We start from the raw sequence: 27,152 nt of genomic DNA on the forward strand, positions 1-27,152 counted from the left end.
CCATATAGTAGGATCAGGAAAAGGAAGATTTGGTTGCTGCATAGGTGGAAAATTCATTGTGTTAAAGGGTGGGTACTGCATTTGGTTCATGGATGGGTAATTTGTTTGAAAAGGAGAATGATTATTCCAACGACTAAATGTTGTGTTAGAATTCATACCTTGTCTTTGTGGCCATTGCCTCCTCTGTGTCATCAGGTACACTGCTTCAGCCTCTTCTTCATTTGACTGCAATGCTGCTTTAATTCCAGGCAGAGAGGGGCATTGCTGGGTCTCATGGTCCTTTTCGCAGATCGTGCAGATTGGTACCTTATCTAGTGGGCATTCCCTGAGTGGGTGTTTTTCTCTGCATTTGGAACAAAAAATGGATAGGGCAGCTTCTGCTTCTGCCTGTTTCTTCTTTACCTGCAGAGCATCAATTTGTGAAGCAAAAGAGCTTAACATCTCACTTTTAAATTCTTCTAACAAATTACCTATTACATTGTCCCTGCTTTTTGATCTGCTCACTGCTCCTCTTGAACATCTCATGCAGAGATTGATAATTTCATTAAATGGTTCCTTGGAAATGTCCCCTTTTCCCAGCATGTTTAACATGTCCAAGCAGTCATCTCGTACCCCTTTCAGCAATATAGTTTTCAGAATATCTTTACTCATGTTAGGGTGGTCAGACCGCTGCAGATTATACTGCAATCTTTCCACAAAATCTTCCAGATTCTCGTCCTCCTTCTGAACCATTTTAAACAATTCTTCCTTCCTTTCTCTTGTCCGACAGTAATCTTGATACTTGGCCAGAAAGCTTTCTTTCATCTGATCCCAGGTAGTGATTGCCTGAGCTCCTAAGCTCATAAACCACCTTAACGCATTCCCTTTCAGTGTTGCTGGAAACAGTTTTAGTTTCTGATTAGGGCTCACATAATCATAACTCCTACATAGTATATCGAATTCAAAGAGGAATTCATCCGGGTCTTCAGAGGATAACCCATGAAAGTTGGGTAATGCTGAGAGTGGAATGTTTTTCATGGGGGTTGCTCCTCTCGGGAGCTCCCCAATAGGGAACTCCAGGGTAGAGAGCGAATTTTCCCCTCTTCCTTCTGTTTTGTTATCCTCCATTGGTCTTTTTCCTGAATCACTTGCTTTATCTTCTGTATCTTCTGTTTCTTCAGGTTCTTCTACCGGTTCCTCAGTGTATTCTGGTACTTCTAGCTTCCTTTCAGGTCCCAGTACTTCCTCCGTCTGTCGATCTGTTTGTGAGGAATACTGGATCTGAGGTCTCCGGGAACTTGTCCTCTGTGATGTTTCGGCCTTTGAGATGATTTTGTCAATAAAGATTTTTCTTCCTCCTCCGCCTTTGCCGCCTGTGAAATTAGGTTTCCTGCATCCTCTCATGCACCTGTTATTCTCAAAAAGAAATCATTAATGCTTTTAGAAATCTCTAGTCACCTTCCCCGGCAACGGCGCCAAAATGTTGGCTAGTTGAATTGTTTATTGATTAACAATCAAGTACCACATTAAATTGTCAACCTGGGAAAGTATTTTATTTCAAAGGCTACCGTGTACTGTATGTACTTAACTCTAAAAGCATCAAAAAGCTGTAGTATACATAATTCTCACGCTATGTCATAACAGTGCATTGCAAAGATAAAATGAAAGCAGTTAATTAAGATTACAAATCTGAAAAGAAAAGTGATGGATGCTCTGTTAGCAGAGGATCAGGACCCTATCCTCCAAGCAAGGACGTTCAGCACCTGCCCCTGTAACCAGATTGCTAATACACACTGCAATTCTAATTCACCGGTGAAGTACAGTTTTAAACGATTAACAAAACAGAGTGCCAACAAAAAGGAAATTATCAGAGTTAATGCTATAGAATCCAAAATAGAATATCAACAGAAAGGAATTACCAAACATACTTACATACTTGACAGAAAAGTAAATGGGTGAATCTTGTGAGGAAGGTGGGCCCGGTCCCTCTCACAAGATTCCCCAGAACACAAATGCTAGATTAGGTGCTCAGAACAATCTTCTATTCATCTGCCAAAAGATCCAGTTATAATAAAAGTTCAGACTTTGCTGTTGTCTTTCAAAATTCCCCTTACAAAACTATTTTTCTCCCCCCCTCTCTAATGTAGATGTCTCCTCTTTATAGAGGAGACATCTATTACAATAGACTATCACAGTTCATTCAGTTAAATCTTTCTGTCAAAAATAAGAGTTACAGGATGCTGTTACAATAGTGTGACAATGTATTCTTTCGTGGGTTTCTTACTGTTACAGAGCTAGTAACCGAACTTTGACCATCTTCTTGGGATCCTCGCACTATCCTTTGCAGTTTCCCCATGGTTGCTGATTTAGTAAACCCGTGCTGTTCCTGATATTTTAGCAACTGTAACTGTGTTTTACCCTTTTTGGACAGTTGCTGATCATGCTGCGTCAGCGTGGAATTCTGGGGATCTTCAGATAGTTGCCGTTGTTATTTCCAGTTGTTGCAAAATAGCATTCCCCTGCTTTAGATAGTTGTCGTTGCTGGCTGTAGCAACTGCGTAGTTTCTGCTTCTGGTGTTGCAGCAACTGCGTAGTTGCTGTTTCTGGTGTTACATCAACTATGAATTATAATTCCTGCAGACTTTAGACAGTTCAACTGTTACTTGGCAACTTAGTTAGCTTTTCCAAAGATAAATATAAAGATAATCATGAATATGTAATGAACAATTAAACATATAGATATGTGAAGAGTTACTTCATACCTTGGGGTGATTAAGTCATTATGTAATCAAAGCTTTCAACTTATGAACTGAAAAAGGATAATATTATGGCAAAAATATAAGGTCAAAATTGGTCAATTCTGAGTCCTAACAGTACCGAGATTTGTTTGGCTAACTTAACTCTGAACCTGGGTCAGGCTCCTATAAGCCAATAAATGGTTCTGTTCTCGAGACCGAGATCTGCATAGAGATGTCTGATGTCGTATCACTGGAATTTGATAAAGAAAGGAATTGAAGAGTGGTTGGACATAAAGATTCATGAGTTCGCAGCACAGGAAAATAGGAATCCACGATTATCAAAGGAAGAGTTGTTATATTGCTACTTATATATAGAAATCCACGAAATTTTCTTTGCATCCTTCCCCTCTGAGTTGTACGAGTGGATCACGAAGCTAGCAGACAGTCAAGGAAGGTGTAGGCTCGAAAAACCTATTGTGTGAACTCTAGAGTTGGTGTACAGACTGGAAGCATCAAAAGATAAGATCGCGTGCGCTTTGGATCACTGGCTCGACCGAATTATAGGAGGATTTATCACTGAGTTCACGGTAGATACTTCAGTCAGCTATAGCGAGGTGGAACAACGCTTCCTCAAAGGACCACGAGGTAAGTACATTAAATCTTTGAACACTTGGATTAAAATGCTACTGTGTGAAAAGTGGGTTATGCGAATAAATTGATGTTTGGGGCTACGCAAATTGGGAGAATCTACAGAAACGAAGGTAGTACAGAACTATAAACTAGCCCCTTGATTTCACCTCCACAAGAAAGCAAGGAAGAGCTCACGAAGGTTTCACCAAGAAGTGCGATCAGTTTGATAAAGTAGCAAATTATGTGCATACCACCCCCACATCCACCACCACCAGTTTCACCATCTTCACCCCCATCTTCGCCCACACCACCTCTGCCACCACCACAGTTCAATATGGAAAGCACGATAAAGTTTCCAGTGTTCAAAGGAGTAGGGAATGAAGATCCAGACCAGTTTTGGTTCATGGTAAGGGCTGTATGGGAAGTGCAGGGAGTCACGAATGACAATATAAAGAAAGCAATGCTGGTCAGTGCTCTATAAGATCGCGCACTGACTTGGTACATTAAGCATTCCAATGACAATTTGAATGCAGGGATCGTGGATATCCAAGCTGTGCTAAACAAGGAATTTAGCAGGCCAAAATCAGAGACACAGTCGATCATTGGATTTAAGGAAATCGTGATGCTTCCAGGTGAGACCCCTGGGAGCTGGATCAAAGACTGAAGTGTACAATTCATGAAGCTAATATGACCTTGACGGATGGGTAACACCACGCATGGTTCGTAGCATCGCTAACGCCGCATCTAAGGAACGCGTTCTCACAGCGGAAGCTAACCAGTCAGGCCGAGGCCTTGGAAATCGCAATGAGACTGCATGAGACCCCGATACAAGATCCTAACCTGGGAGTTCAACAGATCCATGCATAGTTGAAAAAATTGTGCCTTAAGATGCAAATTTTGAAACAATACAGGACAGCTTGCCCAGAAGCGAGTGAGGAGGTATGGTGCATAAAGTGCAAAGGCCAGGGACATGACAAGGACCATTGTCCAGTCTTTGTGAACTACCTGGCAGGAGGAGGACCAATGCCATTGAGACCAGAGGCACAAGCAGGCATGAGCACAATGCCTTCATTATGGTGCACAATTTGTCAGATAGGAGGGAAGCATGCTACTGATAACTACCATTTATTACAGAAGTATACGCAGAATTCCCAACAATTGTTCTGTAATTTCTGCAGGTCAGTAGGCCATGATGAGCGCACCTGTAGAAGTTATGAACTGATGATGGATCAGACTCCTACCTACAGAGTTCAGACCAAAACATGGGACCTCGATCAAAATTCAGGGATGGAATGCACTAGATTTTAGGGGCGCGGATGAGGTCGAGGTGGAATGGGACTAGGAAGAGGTCGCAGTTAGCTGATATGTTACAATTGCAAAGGGCCAGGGCATTATGCCCACGATTGTACAAATCCAACGAGACCATCATGCTTATATTGTACCCAGTTTGATCATGAGATGGAGGATTGTCCCACACTGATAGTGAGGTTGCGTGATAAAGGAGAACTCCAACCTCCCTCGACTCAGAACTTGCAAATGATGAAGTTTGAGCCATGCAAGGAAGACCCGAATGTAAATATCATGCTCTGAAGTGGTATCATGACAGGAGATGACAAAGGCAAGCAACCCAAAGAGAGTGCCTGGGTTCACAAGGCTCCAACAAATGAACCAGAATTTGATTTAGAGCGTGCTAAGGGGACATTCATGGAAGCTAAGTGGTGGGCTCCAGTATTGCAGCAATAATTATGCAACTCCTGGGACTCCCGTCTTTACTTTTATCAACCCGGTAGTTCGTAACAAACTTGGAAGCGAAAATGCTATATGCACAAGTACTAGCACATGCCACAGCTGTCACTTGGTCAGTTGGCACAAGTCCGCTAGGAGCTTAAGACAACTTCTATGAGCTCTTAGAAGAAGCTTTTTAATTGATGGATGAAAGCTAACTCGAAGGAAGCTAATCTATTTGTGAAAAGAGATTGAACAACTGAAGGAAAACGCAAACCCTAGCAAACCCTAATTCTACCAGCTAGTCCTACTGATGCAAAGGAGAGAATACAAACTAATGAAAGAGATGAAATTACTTCTATGAAGGTAAAATACATCTGTCTAGACTACCTCTATCTGAAGAAAACATCTTTTTGTATTTTTGATTAAGTCGTCAGTTTCATCATGCATATGCTTTCACTGTTCTTTGACTGTGCAGGGGTGGATCAAGGAGGATAAATGCTTGGAAGAGGTCGGGAAGGTTCAAAGAGGATCTAAGGAGTCCCTAACACCCTTCCAGAGAGTTCACAAAGTCTGGCTATCAAGAAACCTCATTTGTGAGCTTCTACAGGAAGTCTGCAGGGGTTCTATAGGATGTTCAGGAATTTCTACAAGATGTTCAGAAATTTCTATAGGATGTTTAAAAATTGGATTTTGGAGGATGGGTGAGTGAGGGAAGATGCATGAATGGATATGGAGGTAGGATAGGGGTTTGAAGTGGCCCAGGGACTGGTGGATGGAGTGGTGAGGAGGTGTAGATGGCTAAATTGGCTCAAAGAAGGCTGAAACAATGATTGCACAAAAAGGTAGGGTTATGTGGGCAAGAGGACAGATGTGAGATGAGGAACCTAGCTAGGAGATGGAACAGCTAACTCTGATGAAGCTTAGGTGGATGAGAGAGTGGTAGAGATGCCCTGCACAGTGTACATTTAACCGAATCAACAAAGTCTTACAAATAATCAAAGTCCTAGATAATCTAATCTAACTGTCAATAAAACGAATGAACAACAGCTTTATTTGGAAATAAAACCATGTACATCAATCATGCAAAGAAACATTTCAGAGATCTGAACCCATAACTAACTTCTGCAAATGAAAACAGTACACTAAGGATTGCATGGTCAAGCAAACTAGTGTTTTTGTTGGCAGCAAAGTCATCCTAGTCACAGCTCCTGATCCCACTGAGGGAGAGGTGAAAACACAGATGTTTGTTGGCCCTTTTCTTGAAGATTTTTCTGTTAGCAACCTATCAACTAAATCTGATCATGAAAAGTTATTTTACTCATAAAAAACAACCTAAATAACAAAACAAGATTTAAATCTAAATAATAGATTTTATTCTAAGAATGCAGCAAAGACACATGAAAGTAAACAAAGGAGGTACTGGGCACTTGAGATGGGCCCAACCCCAAGAGCTACAGCCTCCTAAGAGAGATTTAGAGCTGGTGAAAAGCTGGATTCATCTTTATTGATCAAAAGAAATGTTACATTCCAAAAACTGTCCACAAGAACTTGAAAATGTGCTGAAAGCAAAGCTAATCTACTGCCTAAAAATCGAACTACAAAATGACTACAAAATGAATACAAAATGACTATAAAGTGACTAACTACTGGCTAACAAAATGAGGCCCTAAGCCTTCTTATTTATACAAATTGATGACCCCAACAGTCCTCCTAAACTTTAGGGACTCGGCTACCCAAAACTTGTAGTTAACAGCAGTCCTACTTGACTTGCTTGGCTGCCCTTGTGATAATTGATTTGGTGGCCCTTGAACTCCGAGTTGATGGTGGAGAATTCAAGGTAAAGGCCCATAAATGAAGGGGACACCTTCCTACAAATCCTCTCCCTTGTTCTCCCACGAATTTGGTTGCTAAGTGCTCATTAAAACCTTTTATTTTGTCTCCAAATTGACCAAAAAGGCTACACAAAGCACACATTAGGCTTGTTGGCATAATGACTAACCCAATTCACTCTATTAGCATAAATATAATAAAAAACATGCAATAAACTAATGAGAATGGTGGATTAAGTCAAATTAGGAGGTTGAATGAGCCCAAATAATTATCCATTTTTGGGGCTCATCATCACCCCCCTACTGAAAGTGTTGCTCATCCTCTGAGCAACCAATCTATCTCTTCATCTTTGATGGCCCTGATGGCCTCCCTGTCATGCTAAGCTTCTGAAGTGATGTCCTCTTCTTAGTCATGAAACCATGCTTTTCTCTCTGCTCCTTCCCACTGCCTATGCTTCTTTTCCTAGAGAATTCTCAACTTCCTGTAGAACTGTCTCAACATCCTGTAGAACTGTCTTTGAGTCCATTATCTGAATTCTCTCTCTCCATGTGAAGGTTTTTGGCTTCCTCATTCATAGGTGATGGACATCCTTGAAGGAGGCTCCTCCTTTTGTTTAGCTTTTGTGTCCTTAATTAAAATTTTCTCCCTTGTCTGTGGTTTGGGTCTGCCCACTTTGATCTATGTGCTCCTTCTCGCCTTAAAATACATGGAAGGTTCCCTCTTTCACTTCTCCTTCTGCTTGGGGGATGTGCTTAGGGTGGCCAGTACAACTGCTGCCTCCCTAGCTAAAATCTCGGCCAATTTCTCCTTCTGCTGCCCTTTCCCCAAACTTCCTGTAGAAAGTCCTGTAGTGGCCGTTTTCTGGCTTCCTGTAGAAGCAGTTTTCCCTGATTTGGCTTGCTTGGCTGGGGGTGCCTTCTCTTTGACTTGTGTTGTGGTTAAATCCATCTTATGCCTGAGCTCAGTTAACAAATGGAAGTGATAACCATATACAATACTGAATCGCCCCTCATAGGTAATATATTTCCTAATCTGAAGGCTGACCTTGCTCCAAAAAGGATGTAAGCTGGTTGGTCTGGTTTGGTGAGAGTGCCCTGTTTCAATGCTCCGAGCAGAAAGGGACTGCTTTTTTATGCTTTCCTCTTTTGATCCTCAGGACAGGATTTCTCAGGTGTTTGTATTTCAACTTTGCACCAATTCCCTGGTTATAATGCTTTTGCTTCCCAAACCCGACTGTCAAAATGGAATCAGGCTCCCAAAAACAGAGTGCAGAGCTTCATCCTTAGCATGCATAAAATCACATAAAATTCACATTCTTCATGCATAGGTTAACCCTCACAGTGGTTTTATCTTTTTTAGCAGAAGAATTTCTTAACAGGAACTGTGGAAGAGAATTTGACGTAGAACCAACTGAAACATTCCGTGTAACACACAGGAAAACTACTATTCTAGATTCACAGGCAGACTTGTTTCATACATTCTTATTCAAAACAGTTTAATTCACCACCTTTCGAAATATCATGCATGGGAATGGTGTTTTCCAGCCTACCTCTCTTCAATCTCCAAACTAGATGAAGAAAAACTCGGGCTTCTCTACTCTGGAAGGCTTTGTTGTACTTTCTTGTAGAACGTCTTTCTGTAGAATGTTGGCCGGCTTCTGTAGGATGTCTTAGCACCTCTGAACGATCTTGGTATGTGGGAGAATTTTGAACAGGCCGAAAAACTCAGTGGAGGACGATAGGTTAACCGATTGTGGGAGCGGAGGACGCATCCTTCAGCTAAGAATGTTGCAAGTGCAAATTAATCAGCGGGTGGTGAGAGTCAGCCGAGCATCATTTAATTGTGGCATGATTTGTGGTGGGGGAGTGAAGTTACAGCTGCAAGGACGATGATAAACTGGAAACAACAGCGGTGAGAGTTCGATCGGCTGTTTTATGGAGATTTCCGTTGATGGAGGGTGAGCTGGCCAACTGCACGTTGGCCCCATGCAGACTGTTGGTCCCCTGTAGTGCTTAACTGTTTGTTCTCTGCCTGTAATCTCGTCCATCAATCACGCTGAGGTTTAACTGGTCATCACTACCTGTTTTCCGATTTCCTCCTGAGATGGCTGAGCGCACGTGTCTTATTCACCCACCGAGCATTGTTGAACTGGATGAGGGTGGCCAGTTAGCTGGCCACCGATTTTTTTAATCCCAACCATCTCATTGCTCATGCTGTTTCCGAATTACATTCATGTAATCAGAGGAATGAGTTTTAGTCACATACCTGAAGTCAAATGGTTGCTGTGAGGTGCCTTTTGCTGCTGCATGCATCTGTTTTGGTGGTTTCATGATGGATCCTTTGTGATATAAGCTCTTTACTATCTGATGTGTGGTTATTTTGCTTGTGCAGGTATCCTCTAGCTGGATCTAAGCTACAGGAGTTCGTTTCCACGTTCAGATCTGCACCCTCAAGCTGCTGCTGCTGAATTTTCACAGGACCAAAACTTGTTTTCGCCATTGCTCCCGAACGATAGATCGAATCGATCTAAAACTTGTTGTGTATGTTCCTATCATCATGATGCACCTCCCATAGCAAAATTGAGATCAATGGATGCACAGGTTTCGAGAAAATGGAAAATGGCTGATGATTTCAAAGATCAATTTCTCGGAAACTGTGCATTGGAATCAGCTGAAACTGCTTGGGTAGGTTACTATCACCCATATGCATCTCCCCATGAAACAGGTTTTTAAATGGATGCACGGATATGGAGAAAATGCAAAAATGGCTGACGGTGATGGAGGTGGATTTCTTGGAAATCGTGCATCGGAATGGGTTGAAACTGCTCGGGCATGTTTCCATCATCCCTATACAATTCCCTGTAAAACGGTTTTTCAAATGGATGCATGGTTTTCAAGTTAGGGCAAAACAAAATTCTGTTCTATGTATTTTTTCTTGAAAGCATTCTGCAAGTTTTTGCATGGAAAGAAAAACTGAGCTTGGGCTGTGATGTAGGCATGGAGATGATGGAGGAGGAGTTTTAAGGTTGCAGGAGGACTTCTGAACCCTTGCAGAAGCTATCGTGTTCGCCAAACCACCTTTTTGCAATCCATTTTTAGCTTCTTGTAATTTCTACAGGAACTTCCTGTAGAAAACACAGCTTTCATAAAAGAAGCACAATGAGGTCAAAAAAAATGATGGAAAAGGGTGAGGAATGGAAACATGGATGCTTGTAGGCATAACCAAGAGATTCCAAGCTTTAGATTCCCTTCCAAAATCAAATCTGGCTCGCCTGAAGGTTCTACAGGATGTTTCCTGTAGAAATACAGAACTTCCTGTAGAAGGCACCAAAACTCCTTTGCCTTTGTTTTGAGTGATCCTCCTGACCTGCAATGTCCTTCTTGCAACCTGCAATTATCCAATGGAAATTAGGTTTATTTTTATTTTTATTTTTCTCTTTTTTTTTTGAAAAACAACTAGGGCGCCTCATGGAGGTTTTCACCCTAATTCCCTGCCCTGGGCACCTCCAAGGGAGGTTTTCACCCAGAGATATTATTCTCTTTTCTCTTTTTTTCCCAACCCATTGACCGCCTCATGGAGGTTTTCAATCAATGAGCCAATCTAAGGCGCCTCCGACGAGGTTTTCACCTTAGATTTTTATTTTCTTTTTATTTTCATTTTTTCCTCTTTTCCTCTCTTTTTTTTCCTACCCTACCTTGAAAAACAAAATTCTTTTCAAGTATAAGAATACTTCCAATGGAGCCATGTGCACATCGAGATTAGAGACAAGATGATGTGGAGGCTTGAAATGCATGCTTTGACAGCTATCCAGATTTCAGAGACCAAATGGTTTGACTTTTAAGGGATCAAACATAGCTGAAGAAGAGAGTACTGCTGCAACTTAGTGACCGTTTGAAACAATATTTCAATATAGCTCTGATATCCTTGGTCCTTTTGCTGATCTAGATCATGCTTCATGTCACCTTCTACCATGACTTTCTCATCTTCCTCTTTTTGCTGATCTTTCTATTGAATACATGGAAGATTTGATGGTAACCATGAGGGAACTCTCTCGATCTCTGATTTTGGTGCCTTCTCTTCATCAAGTGCAGCCCATGGTTCTCTGATCTTTTCTTTTGAATCTTCTTTTGCCTTTGGTCCTTCAATGTTGTCAATATAATCCCTATTTTGCAACACTCTTCCTAAGCTATGGTGAAGATCATCGAGCTCAAGATGAGTCATTTGGACATGTTGTGCCTCATCTTTGCAATTGGGTTGAGCTATTCCACTGTGCAGGTTTGGAGATGGTGGTACAGATAGTTGAGTGGGGATGTATATTTGAGATGGATGTGGATGGGGTTGTGGATGAGCAGGTGGTGGAGGAAAAGGAGTGGGAGGAGAGTTGTACTGCGGCCTCCACCCTTGATGAGGTGCATTCCACTGAGGCTGTGGCTGAGCATAAGAGTGAAATGAATGAGCAGCTGGTTGGGCATAATATGGATCTGTGAAGGAATAAGGAGGAGGTGTGAACCAGGAAGGATGAGCAGGGGGACCCAAAGAAGGCATGAAAGTGGCTTGATAGGGGTCATAATAGGTCTCAGATGTCCCTTGCAGTTCCTGCTGATAAGATCTAGGTTCATGTGGCCTCCTTTGGTTCATATAGTAGAGTGATTCAGTGGCTCCTTTTGCCCTCTGATATGCAGCTTTGATTCCAGGCAAGGAAGGGCACTAATTCGTAGGATGGTATTCTTCACAGACGAAACACACTTCTAGGGAGTGCATTGGACATTCGTCCCTAGGATTCTTTCCAGTGCACCTGGGACAAAAGATGGCAAATGCCCTCTTGGCTTCCTCTTGCTTCTTTTGGATCCACAGGGTATCCAATTGCATGGAAAGAAACTGCCTCATATCACTTTTGAAATCTTCCATCTGATCTTCAAATTCGTCTTTGGACAAGGTGCTGCTCCCAACATTTCTGCTTTTAGCCATTTGCTCCAGAGGAATGGTTTCTTCCTCTTCTTCCCTTGAGGTTCTTCAAATGTGTCTTGCTGTCCACCTAAGGGTTCTTAAATCACAGCCATCGAAGAAGAGAGAATGTTGGCTGTGTGAAGCAGTGGGGGAATTGTGCAATCATTTTTCATAATTATCTCTACTCCTACAAGGCATGAAAGGAAATCTTTTTGGTTGATTTTTTATTTTTTCCTTCTTTTACCTGCAAAACTAAAATATATTGAACTGCAACTAACTATCTTGCTGAAATGAAAATGCGGAATTGAAATGAAAGCAGGAAAGGACTAATCTATTTTGCTCAAATGAAATTGCAGGAATGAAATGCTAGTCTACACTTGCAGAATTGAAATTGCGGAATTGAAATGCTAATCTATGAAAGTAGGAAATGCTAATCTACTTTTGCGGAAACGAAATTGCATAATGGAAATGAAATAAACTACTTAGCAAAAGATTGTAGTGGTAAATAGAAGAAAAGCAGCAATCACCAATACTCTGACGCTTCCCCGGAAACGGCGCCAAAAAGATGGTGGGCTCCAGTATTGTAGCAATAATGCTGCAACTCCTGGGACTCCCATCTTTACTTTTATCAACCTGGTAGTTCGTAACAAACTTGGAAGCGACAGTGCAGTATGCACAAGTACTAGCTCTTGCCGCAACTGTCACTTGGTCAGCTGGCACAAGTCCGCTAGGAGCTTAAGCCAACTTCTATGAGCTCTTAGAAGAAGCTTTTTAATTGATGGATGAAAGCTAACTTGAAGGAAGCTAATCTATTTGTGAAAAGAGATTGAACAACTGAAGGAAAACGCAAACCCTAGCAAACCCTAATTCTACCAGCTAGTCCTATTGATGCAAAGGAGAGAATGCAAACTACTGAAAGAGATGTCATTACTTCTATGAAGGTAAAATACATCTGTCTAGACTACCTCTATCTCAAGAAAACATCTTTTTGTATTTTTGATTAAGTCGTCAATTTCATCATGCATATGCTTTCAATGTTCTTTGACTGTGCAGGGGTGGATCAAGGAGGAGAAATGCTTGGAAGAGGTCAGGAAGGTTCAGAGAGGGTCTAAGGAGTCCCTAACACGCTTCCAAAGAGTTTCACAAAGTTTGGCTATCAAGAAACCTCATTTGTGAGCTTCTACAGGAAGTCTGCAGGGGTTCTACAAGATGTTCAGGAATTTCTACAGGATGTTCAGAAATTTCTACAGGATGTTTAAAAATTGGATTTTGGAGGATGGGTGAGTGAGGGAAGATGCATGAATGGATATGGAGGTAGGATAGGGGTTTGAAGTGGCCCAGGGACTGGTGGATGGAGTGGTGAGGAGGTGTAGATGGCTAAATTGGCTCAAAGAAGGCTGAAACAATGATTGCACAAAAAGGTAGGGTTACATGGGCAAGAGGACAGATGTGAGACAAGGAACCTAGCTAGGAGATGGAACAACTGGATCTGATGAAGCTTAGGTGGATGAGAGAGTGGTAGAGATGCCCTGCACAATGTACATTTAACCGAATCAACAAAGTCTTACAAATAATCAAATTCCTAGATAATCTAATCTAACTGTCAATAAAACGAATGAACAACAGCTTTATTTGGAAAGAAAACCATGTACATCAATCATGCAAAGAAACATTTCAGAGATCTGAACCCATAACTAACTTCTGTAAATGAAAAAAGTACACTAAGGATTGCATGGTCAAGCAAACTAGTGTTTTTGTTGGTAGCAAAGTCATCCTAGTCACAGCTCTTGATCCCACTGAGGGAGAGGTGAAACGACAGATGTTTTTTGGCCCTTTTCTTGAATCTTTTTCTGTTAGCAACCGATCAACTAAATCTGAGCATGAAAAGTTATTTTACTCATCAAAAACAACCTAAATAACAAAACAAGATTTAAATATAAATAACGGATTTTATTCTAAGAATGCAGCAAAGACACATGAAAGTAAACAAAGGAGGTACTAGGCACTTGAGATGGGCCCAACCCCAAGAGCTACAGCCTCCTAAGAGAGATTTAGAGCTGGTGCAAATATGAATTCATCTTTATCGATCAAAAGAAATGTTACATTCCAAAAACTGTCCACAAGGAGAACTTGAAAATGTGCTGAAAGCAAAGCTAATCTACTGCCTAAAAATCGAACTACAAAATGACTACAAAATGAATACAAAATGATTATAAAGTGACTAACTACTGGCTAACAAAAATGAGGCCCTAAGCCTTCTTATTTATACAAATTGAGGACCCCAACAGTCCTCCTAAACTTTAGGGACTAGGCTGCCCAAAACTTGTAGTTAACAGCAGTCCTACTTGACTTGCTTGGCTGCCCTTGTGATAATTGATTTGGTGGCCCTTGAACTCCGAATTGATGGTGGAGAATTCGAGGTAAGGGCCCATAAATGAAGGGGACACCTTCCTACAAATCCTCTCCCTTGTTCTCCCACGAATTTGGCTACTAAGTGCTCATTAAAACCTTTTATTTTGTCTCCAAATTGACCAAAAAGGCTACACAAAGCACACATTAGACTTGTTGGCATAATGACTAACCCAATTCACTCTATTAGCATAAATATAATAAAAAAAATGCAATAAACTAATGAGAATGGTGGATTAAGTCAAATTAGGAGGTTGAATGAGCCCAAATAATTATCCATTTTTGGGTCTTATCACTAAGAAGAGCTTTACGGATGCCTCCACTTTAGGAAGTAAAGAAAAAATGGAACCAAAAATGGACCCATCAATGCTCACTACATTTTTGGAGACATGAATGAAGCTGCTATGCAACAGAAAAGCTATGAAGGGGTTACAAGAACTCATAAATCGATGTGCTAGAACCATGCCAGGAGCACCACGTGTAGTCCGGACGCTCGGGAAACACACAACGCGAACAGGAAGAGAGATGAGATTGACCACGCAGATCAAGGAATATGAAATGGATCAAGTAATTTTGTATCTAGAATCGGACGCGAACATACTGCCAAAGCAGACCTGGGAGTGCATGGGTAGGCCTACACTAAAATGGCCTCCTATTCTATTGCGAATGGTGAACCAGTGAAAGATCCTACCTATGGGAAGATTGCAGGGAATAACAGTAGATATCGAAGATGCGAGCATGCTAGCAGATTTCAAAGTGATAGAGATTGTTGATGAAAACAATACCTATCTCATGCTATTGGGAATAGATTGGGCCACTGACATGAATGGAGTGATAAATCTAAAGAATTACAACATGATTTTTGAGAAAAAGTCACTATTCATAGTGGTACTTTAGACCCTACGAAAGGATCGCGCTACACAGAGCCAATGCACAACTACAATAGTGATGACGATCTAGACTCTATCTACAAGATAATTGCGCGGGAGCAATACTGGGTGAATCCAACAGTAGATGGCAAACTCTCGTGGGAGCGTGAAAGCTCCTACACCTTAGATTCATACAAGGAAATAGAACGATGGCAGAACCGGTTACACGAGGTAGCCATGCTCAACTGTAACATGATGACAAGGTCGTTGCACTGCATGACAACAGAGGTAAGAGATATGCCTATGTAGGATGGGTTGAGCGAGGTGGATGATTTCTTGAACAAATTTGAAAGAGAAGTACTAGAACAACAACTTTTCGATGCTCCGAAATGGGTACTACGCGCTACACCCACAAGATGGTGGGGTATGCATTAAAGAAGTTTTAAGGATTGGCACGAATGCAGAAGGATGATGCGCATGCAGTTTGGAAAGCCTCAGATGTGGATGAAAGCCGAGTATGACGGATGAAACAACCTACATGCCCACCTTGCCAGATGGGTACAGGCGTATGGTGTGCAACCTGCACGAAGGCACACTATCCACAGTAGGAAACACGATCAACAAGCAGTAGTGGGCAAGACAATGGCACGAACAACCCCTCCGTTTGGGACTAGGAGGTATGATAAGACCAAGCACATAGAAGGTTATCCGCGTGGAAGCCTTTGACAAAGTATGTGTAGTACTGAATAGGGTCCACAATGTGAAATGGAATGACTGGGACCTGCGCGTACCAGCGGTTCTATGGGCATATAGGACCATGTGCAAGAACCTGACTACGCAGGCACTGCCAAGGTTGGAATATGAGACAAACACTGTAAGCCCTCTAGTACTTGAAAAGCCTAATCCAGCATTGGTAGGGATGACAATTTGTAGAACCTTGGAAGCTGAAATCCAAAAAGGAAACCTAAGACTCCAATAACTTGAAGAAGAAAGGGTATGATTAAGAAAGAAAAGCGCTTTGGTAGATATGGAAGTCAAGAAGCTGGAGGATGAGATAAAGGAAGATATTCTCACCGAAAAAAACTAGGATGGTAAGGCAAGGTGCATACAATCATGCTAACAAGTTTGAGAACTATCGCCGTGAATTGATTAGTCTAATACCTTGGCTTGGACCGCATATTGCTAAGTATAGTGATTAGGGTAGCATGTTGCAAATGGTGAAGTGCGTCATGCCGAACATAACAATAAAAGGTGGGGATTCTCTAGGAACCATGATGGAGGATAGGATGGAACTCTACATTACTATTGTGGCCACTTTACTAGCTGAAGGAAATACAGTCTTAGTGCTCCAAGTAGTTGAAAGGAAGTGTGGGATTGTAAACTACTCTGCCTAGAAGTTGCGCAGGGTTGGAGCTGCGCACATAAACAAAAAGTCACAAGGTCCACGACCACGCACGGGGGGCTATGCTGCTGTGTAGGTTGGTCAGAAAGGGACCGTTGAAGTCACTATTCATGATGGGATGCTTGACTTGAGGCCAAATGGAGTATACAAAAGGAATTTAAGACGCGATTTATGGGCAAGATTTGGGAAAATATGCTGCCAAGAAATCATTAATGAACCAGAATTGGGGGGAACGGTCGAATTTGAATTCGAAAAGTACTATAAAATACAAAGGGCTACCCAAAAAAAAACACTTGGTCATTTGCAAATTGACTTGTCGAGAAAAACCTTGATTGTTGTGAGCCTAGCATTGATTAAGCCCCTGAATTCATGAGTGAGAGATTGCTGCACAGATACAATGGCAACAACTAAGGATGGTATGGAGATAGCAGAAGTGACTACCGAGGAGGCCACGAAGGATGCTAAAAGGATACACAACAACAATATTTTCTAGGTGCTCATGGAGATGAACCTCAGAATGTGGATCAACTGTAAGTCGCGGTTGTCATCCACGGTTTACAACAGCCTGTAGAGTTTTTCAGAATTTAAGGCAGACATGCATAACATATATATCAGGGTGCGCAAGGACCCAACTAAACAGTGGACAAAGCTATCCTTTGTAGCCACCAACGATGCCATTTTTAATGTCCTGGAGGCATGGCCGTCAGAATGGTGTGCCCCAGACATTGCAGAAATTGAGAATTTGGTAGTGCAAAAGAAGAAAGACGAGGCCAAGATACACATCGCACAGTTGGCTGAAAAACAAAGGAAGGAAACAACAGCAGCAGAAGTGGAGGCAGCATGGGACACAGCACAGAAAGCAGCCGAGCATGAAAAGGCCGCAGCAGCAGCAGCAACACAGGAAGCAGCCGTGAAGGCGGGAAAAGGCCAGACAATGCCTTCACAGGGGCAGGAAGCAGAGGAAGCAAAACAGAAGAAGGAGGCATGGACCCATGAACTGCATCAACACAGCTGAAGCGCCAACACCCAGTAGAGCGGGTAGGGTCGTGGAAGAAGGTCAAGGCCTTAAAATTGTCCATTGACCCAATCACCCTATTCGAGGGTGATCTGCATGACATTGGCGAGACAATGCATGCTGTCACTAATGAGGCTCTCCAAGATTTCATGCAGGAGAACCAGATTGTGTTGGGGGCCCTCTGAGCACATTTTCAAGAATTACAGGTGCACCCCCCTCAGGTTGGTACCCTTTCGATCAACCTCGTAGTCGGATCCATGACAGCAGAGCAAATGTTACACACACGGATGACGAACACAATAGTGTTGTCAGAAGGGGCTCTAGTGACATCAAATGAGGCCAACAGCCCTTCGGTTAGTGTGCTGAAAGGTCTCAATGTTAATCTAGATGCCCTCCTGCATGAGACATTATATGTGTTGCAGGATGGGATAACTGCAGAGCTGCGAGCTAGGGAGAGTCGTGCGCTCCAAGTCCTCAGTCAACAGAAAATAAATATGGAACAACTAAGCTTGCAACATGATGAATTGGTGTCGCAAAATCAACATTTGGTACAGGTGCTAGATGATGCTTGCTAAAGCATCCCGAAGTTGGCCATCCCAACAGATATACCAGTGGAGGCACAGATCCACAGGTTAGCAGCAGGGGTCCGCGAGGCCAGGGAGGAAATGACAAAGGTTCAACTAGAGTTGGATCTTCAGATTTCCAAGCTGCGGTGAAAGGTGAAACCATCCACTCCCCCGGAAGTCATAGAATAACATGATAGCACTATCACAGCGGGATTGGAGGAAATTAGAGGTGTAGTGTGAGACTGCACCAACATGTTGGAAGAATCACTTGAGGTCCTCATAACTCTGCAGGAGCACCCCAACATCCAGCGCTTAGAGACAGACACGTGAGAACTCCAACATTAGGATGACAGTGTCTGAGGAACTGCGCAGATAGTGGTCCTCACCCAGAGGCTTGCGTAGATGCAGTAGGCTAAAGCACTAAAGGAAAAGGTGGAAAAAACACGCCATAAGGAAGCAGTCCTAAAAGCGCGTGTCCAGCCTTGCATGGACGAGGCCTTCACCATCATGACAGACATCGAAGGCAAGCTCGCACACATGCAAGGGATGCAGACATTGATGCAGAGAAGCAATCCTAACACAGAGGACTCGGAAAAATGTATGCAACAGATCTAGCAAGTAACAGCTCAGTACGCTACTGACCTCCACGTAGTTTGAGAATAGTTGGAGGGACTCTGCGCAAAGATCGCCGCACCAACAAAGTGACTTGAGGGCGAGTCATGATGTTTGTGTTGGGGGCCTGTTGGGCATGGAATCCCCCCAAGGCATGTTTTTGGGCTCAAAGCCCAAGTTTTGCCCAAATCTTGTTGTAAAGCTTCATGAATTGCGGGCATGGGGTGCGAAAGTATGATAGAGTCATAGGGTTGTTCGCCCTAGTTTTGTAATGTAATGTCGGCTGGATAGACATACCCATGGTTCGCAGACCATGGGATTGTATAAATAGAGTGAGGCTCTAAGTGTAAAAAGGGGGAGGTAGAGAAAAACAAGTCTAAAGTGACTGAGTCGAAGTGTAAAGTGTGTCTTTGGGTTGTAGAGTAGGAAAAGGCTTTGCAGCTGAGTGTGCAGAGGCCTAGTAGTCCGCAGCTGAGTGCGTGGACCCCTACAGCTGAGTGCGCAGGGTGAGTTGAGTCTATAACCAAGGAAGGAATTAATAAAGAGAAGTTTTGTCATAATTCTGTGTATCTGTTCTTGGGTTAATGCATGTTTGATATGATTTGCAAATATACTGTTTATTTACTGTGTGCATCTGTATGAATGGTTTATGTTGTTAAGTATAACTTAAAGCATGCAAGTAGGCTAAGGTAATCAACTAACATTGGAATAACAGTAAGGTCTTGGGTAATAATGCAGAGTGCAATGTTCAGCCCCTCGGTAGGGTTGCGTGAAGGCAGTATATTAGGCTGTGAAGTATGGGAAAGTGCACGAAGAAACTTGCACGCAGGGTCAAACCACGGACCACTCGAACTCATCAGATATCTCCAGGGTGCGGAAACCTGGTTCTAGCACCCTCCCATACTAATTTAGGTGAGACCTTAGTCCACGCTCCGCAGATTATTGTCGAAAGGGCCAGTAGTACCAGGATTTGTTTGGCTAACTTAACTCTTAACCTGGTTCAGGCCCCTATAAGCCAACAGTGGATAATGACAGAATCATTCATGCATAGGAGAAATAAGCAGAAGTCAATGCAGTAATCCTTCACAGTTTGTCAGAATTGTAGAGACATGTACCACTTAAGATCAGCCATGGGTAGGACAACATAACTAATGGGGCATATGGTAGTAGATCTCATGGTGGGAGTAGGTCAGATAGGGATGACATGATTAGAGATGGAAGGATATTGGATACTCCTGATAAGAGAGGTGACAGACACAGGTTCTATTCTATTTCTGGTTTTGACAGGCACTATGATCATCGTCGTTATCATTTGTACAAAAGGAGTGACAGGGGATATTTTCCGAATGAGTTTAAGAAATCGAAGCCACCTACCTTTGATGGAGATTTGAAGAAGCTGGAAGCTACATAAGCATGAATACTCAGGATGAAGAAATTATTTGAGCTACATGAGTATAAAGATAAAATGAAGGCCATAATAGATATCTTTAGCCTCAAAGGGAAAGCAAACATTTGGTGGGAAGATGTGAAGTGGGTTAGAGACATCAAAACAAAAGAGTTGAGCTCACATGAATTTAAGACACTTTTCAAGAAGAGATACTTGTCAAAGAGGTACTATGATAGTGAAGCCAAGGAATTTTATGAGCTAAAGATGGTATCCATGACATATGAGTAGTAGATGACTAAGTTCCTAGATTTATTGATGTATGTATCATATATTAAGGATGAGAAGGCCAAAGTTAAGAGATTTTTCAATGGATTTCCATTAGCATTTAGAGATCAGGTTGAGTATGAAGAGCCTTGGTCACTTGAAGAAGTCATTGGTAAATTGAAGCATTTTTATGAGCAATCAAGGTGCAAGACATAATCTCAAGAATGTTGGAAAGGGAAAGACAAAGCTAAAGGTAATTGGCAGTCGAAAAGAACAAGGCCTCAAGATGCAGGTGAGAAAGAAAAAATTGCACCATATAATAAGTTGAATGTAGTTAGATAGGGACATGGGTCACAAATTGGAGGGAAACATAATAAAGGTGATGGTATGGGACTAGAAGGACCTGTCTAGCATAAAGTAGAATAGTCCATAGCGAACATGACAATCATTACAACTAACAAACAAGGGAAGGTCCCTCTAACATCCAGCGGAATATTCCACAATGGATATGACGGTCATTATAATCAATAAGTAAATAAATATTTTTCTAGTATCCTTTTAAATAGTCCACAAGGATGGGACAACAATAACAACCATTACAACACATTCTCAGCAAGATAAGCACTAAAATAACTAAAATAGTTCAACTATCTTAGTACTTGTGAAAGCAAACATGAATAAAAAAATGCACATAATAGTCTTACAAACATTCATAAGTCATGCATGAAGAACATGCTGGCCTTAAAAGGCTCCTATTATTGAGGAAAAGTTCCAAGACACATATTTACATTGTACATCACTAGCCTAAGTAGTGGGACATTGCATCCACTCCTTGCTCCTCAAAGAACTAGTTGATATCTCTAATGCCTTGTGGGATGTGCCAAGGTGAAAAGTCCTTTTCTCATACAATGAGGGGGTATATATAACCAAGGGGTGATTATTACCCTTTGTGACTCTTTGACTACCCTCATGAGTGTTAAACATCCTAGGACTTTTCAACTTACATGACTCTTCATATTCATGTGTGTCCATTGAACTTCCACTTTACAATACATTTGATTTACAATATACATGGCCCACAATAGTGATGTGGCATATGACAACTCATGACATGGCTTGACATGACACTGCTAACATGGATTGGCTTGATGATGTGGCAATGTCAAGTCGCTATTGCTGTTGAGTGTTAGATGTGTTCTTGGATATGCTTTCTCTTCTCCTCCACATAGCTTGGTAATGTGGGGTCTTCAATGATCTTCAGTCTTGGAAGGTGGTTGCACACTTGTGTTCCTTCGCTTGCTCTTGGTAGGTCCCCTTGTTCGTTCAGCTACAAGTGAATCTTTAGGCATGATTCCCTCCTTCTTATCCTTCTTTATCATCTCGTCATAACTTGATAGTGTACATGCTCCTGCAATTCATTCATGATGGGACAACACCAATCCAAAAACTCCCTAGTCTAAGATGATGCATTATTATCCATGAACTGAACCCGGGACAAGTGATAGGCTAGGAGAGAGGGCCTAGTAATTGCACATTGCACAGTTCCAGGTGATAGTGAGAGAGTTTGATCACTGAGACTACACAAAGCACAACTTAGGCTTGACTGAGGAACTTTTCAACATAGTCCCCACTAGGGAGAGAAATTGCATAGTGGCCAATGGGAGTCAGAATTGCACAGTTCAAGCCAGTAGTGGATGATGTGGGATGAGGCCCTAAGATGTCAATTCTGCATAGTTTTTAGAGGCAAGAGGTATTGGGCAGAAGAGAGGCCTAGTGGAAACGTTTGTGCAGTTCTTGAGGTTAGTGAGCTCTAGCTGAGGGAAGGAAATTGGAGGACACATTTGCACAGTTCTGGAGGCCAAGGGAGGTTGGTCTCTCTATGCATTGCAAGGTTCCGATAGGCAGGGGAAAATCTTGAGGACAAAAAGTGTGAAGTGTGTAGTTGAAGTTAGACTGGGAGGAACAAATGTGCAATTATGGGGGTGAAGGAAGGTTGTTTGGCTCTAGCATTGCACAGTAAAAATGACCTGGAGGATAGTGATTGTACACTGCACAGTTCTAGGTAGTAAGATTACTTCAATGAGGGTTGAGACTACAAAGTCTAAAGTTTATTTGGGGCCTGATGAAGCTGGGTTTCTCGATTGAGAATATTTTTCGAAGTCAGCCAAGTGTGGGAGGAAGATAGGCTTGTGATTAACTTGAACTTGTGATCACACACTTAGCGTACTTCGATGACATGAAAACATAGACCACCGGAGCAACAAACAAAGCATTACCCTTTGTGTGACTATCTCATGACAAGAAGCGACAAGTGCGACACTTGAGATAGGATTTAGGATGAATGTGATGACACTTGTGCGACAATTCTCAAGACTTTGTGTATGAGTGTGGCAGGTGTTTACATGGCTAGGATAACTCATATACACAACGAAAAACATTTGAAACCACCAGAAATGATCTCAACGTTAAATATCAATCAAACATGCGAAAAGACGATAGTTATCCTAACATATAAAAGGGAACGAAACACTTAGCAAAAACATAAGGAATGAATTTTAATGTTTGCGAGACATAATGATATGATAATGGTAAGCTATCCTTCTTACTACACTGAGAGGTGTATTTCATGAAAGATGTGCTTCGTTTTTCGTACCTACCCTCCAAAGGGTTGTGAATCAAATGGAGTCTTCATGCGATCTCGATCTTCTATCATACCCTTGGGTTCCTTGGTCTTCTTATATGATGATTATATTTTCCCCTCAGCTCCTTGAGTGTCATCTAGTATGTCTTCCTTCTCAATCTCCTTTATCATCTTTCCATAGTGTAAGAGAGTACCCATGTCTATAACTCACTCATGATGAGATGACATCAGGTTGAAACCCCTATCCTAAGATAGAGCACTTGGATTCATCAACTGGTTCAGGACTGAGTGAAAGGTTAGGGGAGAAGGCCTAGTGACTGCACGATTATGCAAACTATGTAGCCAAGGGTCAATATTGATCATCAAGACTTCCTAGTGTGAAGCTCAAGCCAAACTAAGGGAAATTTATACACAACCCTCACTAAGGGAAAAATTTGCGCAGTGCCCACTGAGGGACAAAATTGTGCAGTTTAAGCAAGTAGTGGCTGCTATGGGATGGGGCCCTGGGGGGGAAATGCACAAATTCAGGAGGAAAGCGGGACTGGGCAACTAAGAGGCTTGAGGGACAAAACTACACAGTTTCTGGAGGTAGTGAGTTCAGACTGAGGGAAGGACATTGGAGGAAGAATTTGCATAGTTTTGCATGCCAAGGGAGAATGAGATTTTTACGCATTGCGTAGTTCCAACAAGAAAGGAAAAGGCTTAAGGGTTGCATATGTGAAGTGTGTAGTTTAGGAAGGCTGGATGAGGCTAGGTTGCTAGGAATCCTTTAGAATTTGGCTAAGCGTGGGATCAGTGGAACCGATATGAACAATGATAGAAATTGATCGTGATCACACACTTGGAAAATTAGTGATACAACATAGATCATCCAAAACATATGAAAACATACTTCAATTAATGCAACAACCTTTCTAAAAACTTACAACAAGTGTGGCTGCATGATAGACTTTGTGAGGATAATGAAGACACTTGTCAATAGTACGTGAAACTTTGGAAATGAGTGAAAAACATGTCTATATGATGAGAACAAATCATTTTCACAAATATTACCCCTTGAAGCAATCCAATACTCCTCTTTGAATGACAAGCGATAATTACCATGCTTGAAGACGACACTTGCTATATAAAGGTAAAAGTGTAAACTACTCTTGAGATCCATGAAGGGAGCTTGAAATCATTAGCTGACCAATGAGTGACTAAGGAACGACCAATCACATGATCCACATTAGGCTCCAAAATTTGAGTGTAGGCCAAAATTTTGGAGGGTGTTGCAGTCACTACAATAGGTGGTAAGCCTCAAATCTATAGTGAACAAAAGGCATAGACTATTGGGGATGTTGGGTAGAGTATTCCTTGTATCTATGAATCATTGGATAAACAAGCAGGTGGATCACCATGCTTCTATCATTGATATGCACGGTAAGATTTGTGATCAAGTTGTTTATATTTTGATTGACACTGGATCTAATTATAGTTATGTTAACCCTGACTTGGTGGATAACTGTGGTTTGAATAAGGAAGTGCATGTAGAATCTTGGTTAGTGAAATTGGCTATAGGTACAAAGAAGAGAGTGCATCACTGGGTAATATCTTATGCATTTGAGTTGAATGGTATACCTACCTCAACACATTTGAATGTGTTGCCATTGGGATCATATAGTATGATTTTGGGATTGCATTGGTTGTATCTTCATAGGACCAAACTGGATTGTTATGACAAGTCCATTGAGTGTTTGGATGAAAATTGAGAATAGAGAACCTTGTAGGGTAAGAAGAAGGAAACATGAGTTAGGATGGTGACAACTATGTAGGAAAATCACAGTCGTAGAAAAGGGTGTGTGTTATTTTCAATACATATTTCTAGTGATAAAGGTAAGGATGATGAGGATGAAAAGGTATTAAGCAAGTACCCGATCTTACAATAGTTTCAGGATGTGTTTCTAACAAATATTTCATAGTTTCCAACTCACGTAGAAGTGGAATTTTCTATTGAGTTGATACCAGGGGGAACAACAACATCGAAGGAACCTTACAGGATGAGCACTCCAAAGTTCGTAGAGATGAAGTTACAGTTGAAAGAAATGCTTGACAATTGATACATTGGGCCAAGTGTGTCTCCATGGGGTTCACTAGTGTTGTTTGTGAAGAAGAAGGATGGCACTCTGAAGTTGTGTGTTGATTACAATTTACAGGTAGTTGAACAAGGTGACCATTAAGAATAGGTATATATTGTCGAGGATTGATGACTTGTTCGATCAGTTGAAGGGAGCAGTAGTGTTCTTGAATATTAACTTGAGATCATGATACCATCAGGTACACATTAAAGAAGAGAAAATTTATAAGATAACTTTCCGGACCAGGCATGGGAATTATGAGTTTGTTGTAGTAGCATTTGGTTTGAATAATGCTCCAGCAATTTTTATGTGCTTGATGAATAGTGAGTTGCAACCTTATTTGGACAAGTTTGTTGTTGTATTCATTGATGACATCTTGATATATTCTAAAAATGAGGAAGAACATTTCGAACACTTAGCAACAATATTGAGATTGTTGAGAGAGAACAAGTTGTATTCTAAGCTCAGTAAATGCAAATTCTTTTAGACAAAGGAACATTACTTGGGACATGTTGTTTCCAAGGAAGGCATAGAAATGGATCCAAAAAAGATAAGGGCTATCATGGAGTGGGAAAATCTTAGTAATATGGATGAGGTAAGATCATTCGTGGGGCTAGCATGTTACTATAGGAGATTCATAAGGAAATTCTCCCAGATTTCATATCCTATTACGTCACTGCAAAGGCAAGGTAGGAAATTTGAATGGACAAAATAATGTGCAACAAGTTTTGAGCGCATGAAGCAGTTGTTGACGAATTCTCTAGTGTTAAAGATTGCAGATCCGGAAAAAGGGTTTGTGGTGTGTACAAATGCTTACAAGAGAGGACTTGGTGGAGTCCTTATAAAGGAAGGATTGGTAGTGTGCTATGAGTCATGGAAATTGAATGAGCACGAACATATTTATATGACACATGATATTGAGTTGGCAGTGATCATCCATGCATTGAAGATGTGGAGGCACTATCTTCTTGGCATGAGGTTTATATTGATGAGTGATCATAGTGGATTTAGATATCTATTTGACCATCTGAATTTGAATGCGAGGCAAGCTAGATGGTTGGTCATGATTAGTGAGTTTTAATTGAGATCAGGTACATTAAAGGTAAAGAGAACAAGGTTGCAGATGCTCTTAGCAGGATGATACAGGTGAATCATATAACAACTATGAGTTCTTATGGGACAGACTTACAAAATCAGATTTTACAGGTAGGACAATAGGATGGGATGCACATGGAGCTTATGCATAGGTTACAATAAGGTATAGGTGATCAGGCTATGGACTATAGTCTTATAGTAAATGGTTTGATCAGATTTAGGGATAGGATATATGTGCCAGACAACAATGAGGTCAAGAATGTTAGTAAATTATATATTATAGAGCAATGGAACACATAAAATATATTGTAGAAATATAAACACAAAAAACACATAAAACAAGAGAGACACAGATATACGTGGTTCACCCAATTTGGGATACGTCCACGGAGAAACAACCAATCCTTCCTTTTATATTATCCAACAAACTGAAGAGATATAACCTACAACATATCCGATGTAATTCCCTCTTCGCTCTCACACAATATCATCTCTCTTTATCACTCAGAATAAGGATCTACATAGACAAAATACAATTCCCTCATATATAACGAGGGGTTGCCTTCTAGGGCAAAAAACCCTAAATTAAACATAACTTCTACCGTCAGATCTCTGCCTAATGAATGACCCAGATTGACTATGAAATTACAACATTATACAAGGCAATTTTACATCTATTTTTAGCTTCGGGGGCACTGCCCTTGATCCCCTGCCAAGTGGGGGGCGCCTCCTAAAGATCAATGCCACCCCCCCCGGACCCCCCTTGTAGCACAAATATTATGGGCGGTGTTGTTGCCACATTTTGAACTGGGCTCCAATGCGATCCTATGAATAAATAAGATAATCATGCTCCACACCCAACAAAGAAGACTATCTTACGAGAGTTTCATGCAAAATCATGTTCAAGTCACCCAGGATACCAG

This window comes from Pinus tabuliformis, chromosome X (genome assembly GCF_031772625.1).
Source record: "Pinus tabuliformis cultivar Carrire ecotype Pingquan chromosome X, CPIR1, whole genome shotgun sequence".
NCBI classification, from domain to species: domain Eukaryota; kingdom Viridiplantae; phylum Streptophyta; class Pinopsida; order Pinales; family Pinaceae; genus Pinus; species Pinus tabuliformis.